We start from the raw sequence: 10,772 nt of genomic DNA on the forward strand, positions 1-10,772 counted from the left end.
GGCTGGATGATATGGGGAAAAACAAATATCAATTTTTGACCAAATGCCACAATCAATTTTCGACAATATTGTGCAGTTAATTGTAGGTGCTTTCACAAAATACTTAATGTAAAGAAGTTTTTGATAAATAATCATTTGTAATGTGGATATAATGTCTAAGTGGGTAAAGGCAAATACAACATGAACAGTCTTGTAAGTCCTGAAAATTACTACAAATGTAGTCTTTAAAACCACAAAAAGACAACATATTATCCAAATTCTGAGACGACATCTGGTCTAATATCTCTCAATCGATGTATTGCCCCCGAGCTGTATACTGCAAAAAAACTTTTATAATCATAATTTAAATATATATATATTTGACACAGTGGGGCTACCTGGGGTTAGACCAGAGGATGGCCACCCTTTTTCCCGACAGATATGTTGCCAGCGGTAATTGTGACTGAGCAGCACCATTGCCTTGCTTCAGACTGACCCAGGTGGCAGACAGTGCAGACCAACCAGTGGAGACTAGAGATTGGGCAGTGGGCCGTATGTTAACACAGCCAGCTGGCTGTCTGTCAACAAAGCCGACAGAAAGTAAAAGGCAACACAGTCAATGGGTGTCAAGCTTTTGAAAGCAAAATTAAACAAAACTGTTTACATGGAGAAATGTAATGTGGTGGAATAACTTTAGCTCTTTGGTTCTGTTGCTGAAGTTTGAAAATGTTTGCCTCAAGTAACGGGCCGCAGGATCACAGAATAATGACATTTGAAATTAAAAAAGTTTACCAGACTGTGATGAAAATAACAGAATATACTGTATATAATATTGTTCTTTAAAAGATTATCAGACCTGGTAGTCTGTGTGAGTAAGCATATGTTGTTCTTCATTTTAATCTGGGCTCAGGTATGAGTAAAACTCCAATCTTTTTATTTTGCCTCTAGCTCCCTGCTGCCATCATTTACGGAAGAATTGGGAGATCTGGGACAGCGAGGGACCAAGAGTCGTCAGAGCTCTGCATTGGGTGCCGTTCTCAGCCCACTCTGCTCAGCGCACCGTTCCTTACTCTACCAGATCCTGAAGCTGGCACGCCAGGAAAAATTGCTTTTGTTCCTTAATCACCGACCTGTAGGTCAAACTGAATCTCACTGCTGTCATTGTGGCGTAAACCCACAGGATATTGTTACCCCTAATGCAGTCCCCTTTAGTGAATGTAAAACCCATAACATCAGCCCATACTACCCTTTAATTGATTGTGATCATCAAGGTCATGGCAGCGCAGTATATCATCCAGGAGATTCCAAGTCCAATTGTAGCATCCATCACTACCCTTTAACAGACTGTAAAGGTGATGCTCCTCTTGGCTCAAGCTACTGCTGTGTGCAGAGATGCAGGATGGAAACCTACACTGTTTTGTGCCCCAAAAGGCTGCACTGCATTTCCTGCCAAAGCCTGGCTGTAGGTCGCATCAACAACTTAGTGTGTTCATTTGCATCCTCTAATTCATTATCCAAATCCCCTTCACTGTGCACTCCCTCCTCTAGCTTATGCCCTTCCTCATCAGTCTGCTGTAACCAACACAACCCCCACTCCTGTCGCTGTTATTCAAATCATGCCTGTCTGACGCAGGTGAGGAGCACAATAGAAAGGGCAGTTGGAGATGGGGATCCTCCTTGTCCTGTCCTGAAGAGAGAGCAGAGTCCCTCTCCTCCTCCTCTATCCCCAATTCCCTCAGACATCAACAAGAAAACTGATGAAAAGCCACCTTCCCTCCTTCACCATAGACAAGAGGATGATGTTGACCTAATGGTTAAAGATGGTCTTGTGAATGCAAGCCACCAGGAAGCAGATGTGATTACAGCGACAGCAGAGGAGCGAGGATGTAGGACCCCTAGAAGTAGTCAGGCTGAGCAGAACTCAAATGGGACTTCACTGCAAGATGTTGTGAATCGCTTCAGTGAGAAACTGGAGACAATCAGACCTATAGAGAAGGACCCACAGCTGGTTTCCACAGCCATTAATGTCTGTGAAAAAGAGCAGCCACAGTGTCCCTCAACCAGTCAGAAGCCGCAGTTTCAGGATGATGCCCATTTGACTGAAATTATCACCACAGTGCTTCACACAGGCAGAGCTAGTGACTACAATCTAAGTGAACTGTTCAATCGCCATGATAGCAAAGAGCCCAAGTCACCTAATACCCGCTCCCGACGTCGCCAAGAAGTCCTTGCTGCTATAGCAACACCAGCTGATGATGCTTCAACCAGAAGGCAGACCTTACAAATTAAACGAGAGCTTGCCATGTTGGACCAGTCCTACAACAGGAGAAAGATGCCACTCGCAAAGAGAGCAAAATTGAAAGATGGATGTGTTACTGTAACTACATCACCCGCCTCATCAGATCTAGTTAAAGAGGAGTCTAAAAGAGACATAGAGGTAGGTGTTGAACCTGTAGAGAATCATAAAGTTAGGAAGGGACCACTGAACATTCTCACTGCAGAAAGTGACAAGGGTGAAGTAAAAGAGGAGATTCAGACAATTATAGTAACAGAGGAAGTTCAGATCATCAAAGCAGAAGAGAGAGAACGGGAAATATCCACAGAGGAAAAAGATCTTGCTCACTCAGATACTCAAATACCCACCCCTGAGCCAAATGTTAATCAAGGCTCAAAGGGTGACAGTGTACAAACACAGGTAATGACAAGAACTGCAACCTCAGCAAAACCGTGTAGCAGGCCATGTAAAGAGGATGGTATGGGTAGTGGGGCTGGAAGTGATAAAAACCATAAAGAAGCCCCAGCAGCTCAAAGCTCTGACAGAGCCACTAGACCAGGTAAAGGGAAAGATAGCCACAGTGCTTTTAGAGATAAGCAGAAACATCATTCACAACACACCAAGGACGCAAGGAAATCCAGGAGAAATATAGTGCCCCCACAGCGGTTCTCCTCCTATGTCACAGAGCCCAGGAAAATGTTCTTTGTTGCATGTTTCTCTGAAAGCATCTTTAACCAGAAACCACAAAAGGACAAAATTTTGACATCTAGCACCCTGGATGCTTTATCCAAAGATCCAGATGCTGAGGACATCCTGCCCAAATCAAAAAGGGAAGTCCCTCTGTCCTTACCTGACCACACAATGAAGCCTGTACTTGAAACAACACCGAAAGAACAATGTGGACCATCCTACATGGAGTCAAAAGGTCTTTCCACAAACAAGGCTTCCCCAAAAACTATGGCCACCAAAGAGAAGAGTCCTACAAAACAGAGTCCAGACAATAGGACAGATGGCAGCAACTGTGTAGCCAAACCGTTTGGAAGGCTACATTCATCTCCAAAAAGGCAACGGGACTTAAGGACAGCTTCAAGAACTCCCCAAAATCCATCACAGATAGATGTCACCATAAAGTCCACTTCCTGTGTTGAGAGCCCTCCAAACTCCCAAGTCCAGTACACTAGTCCAATAAAGCTCATGTTTGTATCCCCAGTAAAGGATAAGGAAGGGGTCAGATATAGTCTTAAATCGGCAACTTCTGGTTCTAATGCACAGGAACCCTTTGACCCATGTGTAGAGTCTTCATGGTCAGGAACACCTAAGAAACACAAAAGACAGAGAACTGAGTCTCTTACTTCACAAGCAAAATCTATTTCCTCACCACTAAAGTCTGCTACCTCACCTGCAAAATCTGCTTCTTCACCACTCAAGTCAGCTTCTTCACCAGGCAAGTCTACTTCTTCACGAGCCAAGTCTACTTCTTCATCACCCAAGTCTGTTTCTTCACCAGTCAAGGCTGCTTCATCACCCAAGTCAGCTTCTTCATCACCAAAGTCTACTTCTTCACCCAAGTCAGCATCTTCATCACTCAAGTCTGTTTCGTGGCCAACCAAACCTGCTTCTTCCCCCAAGTCAGTTTCTTCACCAGCCAAGTCTGTTTCATCATCACCTAAAATAGGTTCCAGAAGATCAGGCGAAAGTACTCCAACTAAACGTGGAGCTGAGAGCCAGAGATCACAAGGTGACTCATCATCTTTTCATGAAACCACTCCAAAAAGGCGTCCGGGACGACCAAAGAAGCTTGGGCCACAGCTTGAGCAAAAGGCAAAGAGGCCAATTGGTCGACCACGCAAGGAAAAAGCTGTGGATTCAGAAATGGGGGCAAAATGTGTAAATGGAAAATCAGTTGTTGCATCTGACATTGTGGAGAATGTAAACAAGAACCTTAAAATAACAGTAGTGTATGGCCGTTCTCGGAGGAACAAACGAATGGTGTCTGAGGGCTTTGACCAGTTGCAAACAGAGTTCCATGATGCTTGTCAAGCAGTGGGCCTTAAAAGTGACTTGGGCATTTTAATGCATAACTCTAAGACCATCTCAGGTAGTGTCAAAACAGCCTCAACAGAATTGTCTGAGGAATTAAATTTTGTCAGCCCTGTAAAAGAGTCATCCCCTCAATCTAGCAGTAACATCAAATGTCAGAAGCAGGATGATTCAGTACCCTCAAGGAAACCAGGTAGACCCGCAAAAGTTAAAATCTCTGGAATTTCCGTCACAGTAACCACAGTGTCACCTCGGCAGCGTAAGATTCAGATAAATAAGGATACTCGGCAGTCTCCTGAAACACTAATTCATAAGAAGGTACTCCTACCAGAATTCAAATCTGCCAAAGAGCCCAGGACAATCAGTCGCCAGTCAACAAGCAGAAGCAGTCAAACAGAAGAAGGAATAACAACAAAAGATGAATGTAAAGACAAACTGCCAAATGAGCCTGTAGCAGTGCGTCACTCAATGAGAGTGAGAAAGCCCTCAATACACTTTCTGCATGCTGTTGCCACCTCCACCTCTAGATCATACAGCCATAGTAATGCTCTGTTACGACGCTCCAAAAAACTTCTGTTAAACAAGGCCAGCAATGAAAGGAGACAGGAGGAGCAACAGAGTAGTGTAGATACGTTAAGAGAGAAAAGACAGCCTTGTGTTCAAGACAGGAAGAACATCTCTCAGGACCTGAGCAGAGTGGCAGGGGTGTCTGTCGACTCAATCTTTCCCCCGAAAGAGACGCTAAGGTGGTGGGCAGCATCAGCAGAGGAAAACACTATGAACCAGGAGCTTGCTAGGCGAATACGACTCATCTCTGACTCTTGGGTCTCAAACACTGTAGAGAACCAGGATAAAGAAACTGCCTTAAATTCAAAACTAGGCACTAAAAGCAAAAGTTCATTTGCCAGGAATTCAAAACATTCCTCTGTGGTTCGGACACTGTTTGACTGCTCTCCCAACAAACCAAGGTCCTGTAGCATGCAGCAGATCTGTTCCTGGTTTATGCAGACCACAGAGACACGGTCTCTGTCTATTGTGAAGAAGGCAAGCTCCCGTAATCCTTACGAACTTATGCACTTCCCTCGTTCTACCAATAAAAAGAGTCTTTGCCATAGTCCTCAAGCAGAGCGACTCCGCAAACACATCAAGAAATTTGCCAAGACAGTGCCAAAAAGTCCTTTGCAACATCAACGGGCCCAAAGAAGGTTGAGGAAGAGAAATGAGGCATCCCTGTCCACACAAAAGATTAGGCGACAACTTTTCACTGCCCGCTTTGCGACAGGTAGGCTCAATCATGGAACCCAATGGTGGCGAAGCAGAGTATTTGGCAGATACCAGACCACCCTATTTAGAGCAAGTACAAGGTTCCTAACCCGAAAAGAAAGGGAGAGGTGGCAAAAGAGGCAGAGGAATAAGAAAAACATAAAAGTAGCCACAAGTTTTTCAAATAGACATGTAGTGACTGGACTAAAACCTAAACGTAAAGCATTACCCACATCAGCAAAAGATCAGTTATCTGACTGTTTGGAGAACGGTTCTGCCACCAGTTCTTTTGGCCAAACTCAGGAGCCTGTGGATGTACCCAAAGAGCAGAACCTCTGCTCTAAAGCCTGGAGTCCTGAGAGACTGAAAGAATGCCGGGTGTTTCTAAAAAAGATCAACTCTCCAGGCAATGAATCAACTGAGGAAGAGTGGGACTCCTGTACAGTGACACTGGATGACGGGTCACCTCCTGCATATCTCTTTGCAGGAAGGGAAAGAGAACTGGTAGGAGTTGTTAAAGCTGTGAAAACTGAAAGACAAAGGAGCACGAGAAGAACTGCCTCAAGAGAATTGGAAGTTTCTGCACCTATATCAGTCCAAGAGCAGGATGAGAAGCCAGTGGGGAGGCAAAAAGGCAAATACAAAAGTCCTGGGGTTGTGTCTGCTGAACCACCACAACCACCACCAGCGAAGATGTTGAGACAATCGCGAATGAGGGGCCTAACCGGGCAGAGGTGGTGTGACTGTTTGGTAATTACCTTTGCTTCTTTTATTGAATATCAACTTTTATTAAACTTCAAATCACTGCAGCATTTACTTGTGCTCTCTTTCTTTTTTAACAGAAAACTAAATGAAGCTCAAAGCCTCCATCTACCTGGAAAACGGACTGTGGTTCAACGTGGTGCCTTTGGACATTGAGCTGACCACATGGACTGACCATCTCACTATGGTTCAGTCTTACACTCAGCAATTATGTAGCAGTCTAACTTAACAAAAGCTTGATGTTGCACTATTTTTATCCATGGATATGTATATGTACAGATATGTTTGATTTTTTTTTTAATTGTCAACTTGCCTTTGTCTTTCTGAACGCATATAGTAGATCAAATCATTATGTCAAACAGAGTTTTATTCGGATAAGTGCTTATCCGGTGAGCCTTGTCAGAGTGGCTGTATTGGAAGGAAAGGCAAAGCTTGACTGCATACAGACAGTGCCATCTCCCCAAAACATACCTCATTATCAAGGCCAGAATTTCTTTTAGATGATGACCATTTATTGTAAATTTTAACATAAAACCATTAAAATGTACAGCCCTACAATCCACCTAAATTATTGTTTTTAATTTATAGTTACCCTGACTTTGGCACTGATTAAATTCCAAATTGCTAATTTAGTAATTTGTTTTTTAGATTTGACTAAAGTATACTGAAATTGAATGACATTCTTTCAATCCGAGCCTTGTTTGCAGTATTTTTCTTTGATGTTTCAGTCACTGCTGTATTGCAAACCAGTAGCCCAAAACATGGTGTGAATGAAGGACTTTTTGTTTCAAACAAGCCCCATCTTTAACCCAGCCACTATCTGTGAATGAGCCCCTTCTATAATATTGTGTATTGACCTACAGTAATTGGCCACTGACCTGTACTAAAACACATATTTTGTTTCATTAATTTTCAGACATTATCTGCAAGTCTTAGCTATTAACCCCACATACATGTTCCAGATGACTACAAATTTAGCCCCACAAAATGTGGAAGTACGTAAATATGTGAAGTGATGAAGAAAATGGCAATATGCAGTGGTAGAACATAGATTCTGATAGTTTGTTGGTTTGTGGGATCTGTCTTGTTTTAATTTAGTGATCTTTATGTGATTGTTTTTTTGTTTTCACCCAAAGCAGATACTGTCTGATGGTGTCGGATCTACTTCTTGCACTATTCCACCTGAGATTATTAACCCCACTACACAGATTCCTTCCCCATATTTTGCACATCCCATGTCCCACTACCAAACCCTACAACCCTACTGTAAAACTATAGAATCTATTTGGTGCAATACAAACCCAGATGATTTATCAGTATGTAGTAATTATTTTATTGCTGACAGACGAATGGATGTACACAAGTGCTAATGGCCTGGGATGTTACTTCACTTGTTTCCATAGCCTTTTAATGTGATCTTAAAGGATATTACTATTCAAACTGTTTTTCCCACCTGTTTTGTTCTCAATGAAGCAGAAAAATAACAGATCATTAATTGATATAATAGCATTAAATTGTTTTTATCATAAGCGTCATAGCATTATTTGCTGTTTAAATGCAGATGGGAAAATGTGTTGCTGTTAAGGTTTCCCTAGAGTTTCTGTTTTTGCAGCATGAGACGCCTACCTCCGCTGGGGCTTAGCTAGGCCTTCTGCTCTTTTGCTTATCAACCGTTTGATAGACAAGGCCAGAGAGATGATCAGTTAACACTAATCTTGGATCAGATTGATGTTAGAAGGCAGGTAGATCCAAGATGTCTGGCTGTAGGTCAAAACTTAAACCTGTAGTGTATATTATGTGTCTGACTACCCTTGTATGTACGTCACTATGGTTGCCATTTCAACACGAGGGATGTGGGGTGGCCCAGTCTTGTGATCAGTGCTCTGTTGAAGAACCTGGTGCTAAACATCTGTTGTATATTTTCTTTATCGTGTTTTTATACTGTCCATTATAGATGCAACAAAGAGGTGTCTGTGATTGGAACAATAAAAAGTCTTTTTAAATAACATGGGAGCAGTGTGATTTATAGTAGACAGTGAGAATAAAAACACACTTTCCCCTGTATATTAAAATTCGGCTGTGCACCACTGAAAGATGGTTTTCAGAATGTTCTGATGACTTTGGATTTTACATTGCCCTTTTTTTCTTTGCTTTTTTTGTTTGAAATACTGCATTTCACCACTTGGTAACTAGTGTAGTGCCTGTTAAAAACATGCCTTTTCAGAACATGCAGATTGCTTGCTGTGGTTTTCTTGTGAACCACTCACACAAACAACTTACCGGTTTAGATTGCTTTTCCCTGGGTCCTGAGCAATACATCTGGGCCCAAACAGCTATCTATTTATTGTGATGTTTACACATGAAAGATATCAAATTGTGTTGCTATTCTAATTTTTTCAGTTAAATAACGAACAAAAGGCCCCAAAAGTATGCAAGTCAACAGTATAACATTATTTACTTTCTGTGTACTACTACTTCAGAGGAAAACACGGTGGCCTCCTACATTTACCTAAAAGAGAGACATTTTACGCATACTGATTTTGGCTCACTATTCATTGTTGTATTGCATGTCATCGAAAATAGTTTGAAGATGTTAAAACAAAATGTCCAAAATAGCATAAAATATTTGTGCTATAGTATGTCACACAAAATAGCAAGAAAAACTCTAAGTATATTATGTCTTGCAAAAATACCATTAAAAAGTCATACTATTGTGTGTCAACATACTAATACCATTAAAAAATGTAATATTGTATGTCTGCCTCTAGCATTAAAAATGTTATTCTAGTGTGTCTTCTAAAATAGCATCAAAAAGTCAGTATGTCAAAACTTAAGTGTTTCGTCAAAAATAGCATAAATAAGTCATGATATATCATGTCGTCCAAAATAGCACAAAAAAGGCATGGTATAGTATATCATACATAACACCAAAAAAAGTAGTATGTCATTCACAATCGCATAAAATATTCATAGTATAGTATGTCGTCCACAATAGCATAAAAATGTCATAGTATAGTATGTCGTCCAAAATCTCATGAAATATTCACATCATTGTATGTCATAAAAAATAGCTTACAAAAGTTACATTATACTTGAGCCTCCAAGATAGCATGAAAACATCAGTGTAGTCTGTCTTCTAAAATTGCATAAAATGTTCATACATAGTATGTCATCCACAATAGCATAAAAATGTCATAGAATGGTATGTCATCAAAAACAGCATAAGAAAGTCATACTCTACTATGTCTTGCAAAATAGCATAAAAAAATATTATATTATGGTGTCCAAAGAAGCATAAAATATTCATCATATAGTATGGCGTCCAAAATAGGATAAAACAGTCATACTATAGTATGTCATCCGAAATGGCACAAAATATTTATAGTATAGTGTGTTGTGTGAAATATCATAAACTAGTCATGTATACTAGTAGACTATGGCATCCAAAATAGATTAGAAAGGTCACAGTATAGGGTGCCGTCCAAAATAGCATAAAAATGTCATAGTATAGTATTTCATCCTAAATAGCATAGAGAAGTCATACTACAGTATGTCGTCCAAAATAGCATGAAAAAGTCATAGTATAGTACAGTGTGCAAAATCACATAAAATATTTATAGCATGAAAACGTGATACTATGTTATTTTGTTCCAAATAGTACGGAATATTTATAGTATGTTGAAAAAAAATAGCATAAAATAGTAATACGATAGTATGCCGTCCAAAATAGCATAAAAACGTCATGCCAGGACCCAAGGTCTCCCAGCAAAACATTACATTGTAATATGATGATCATGGTATGTCGTCCAAACTGGTCTGAAAAAGTCATAGCATAGTATGTCTTTGAAAAAAAACAATGTCAACAAATTTCATAGCAACGTATGCCGTTCAAAGTCACATAAAATATTCATAGTATATTATTTCGAAAAATATGGTATAGTATGGCATACAACATGGCATAAAAAAGTCATAGTATAGTATGCCGTCCTAAATAGCATAAAATTGTCACAGTACAGTATGTCGTCCAAAATAGCATACATATGTCATACTTAAGCAATATATGATATTGTTTATATACAACAGTTCAACAAGAAACACGTTTTAGTTAAAAGTAATAAGCCACAACAGATACTGATTTGTTGGTTCATCTGGGTTTTTTTTTCTTTTGGCTCTGCCGACACAAATAGTCCCGCAACTGCTGGATGTGACAGCTGTTGCCTAGCAACACAAAACTTTTTTCCTGCGAACTACCCTGCTGTGTGTTTCCAGTGAAATAAGAGTCTGTCGACTGCCCGCTTGACTTGCCGAGGTGAGTAGGAAGAACCCTCACCTGCTCAGAGCTGCAGTCACCGCCGCCTCCAGCTGCCTCACCCAGCTGAGGAAACCCGGTGGAGAGAGAGGGCAGGTAAACCATACAGCCCCATCTCCTCAACATCTCCTCATCTCCTCAACA

The sequence above is a fragment of the Plectropomus leopardus genome, chromosome 3 (assembly GCF_026936395.1).
Source record: "Plectropomus leopardus strain MGB_pleo_1.0 chromosome 3, ASM2693639v1, whole genome shotgun sequence".
NCBI classification, from domain to species: Eukaryota; Metazoa; Chordata; class Actinopteri; order Perciformes; family Serranidae; genus Plectropomus; species Plectropomus leopardus.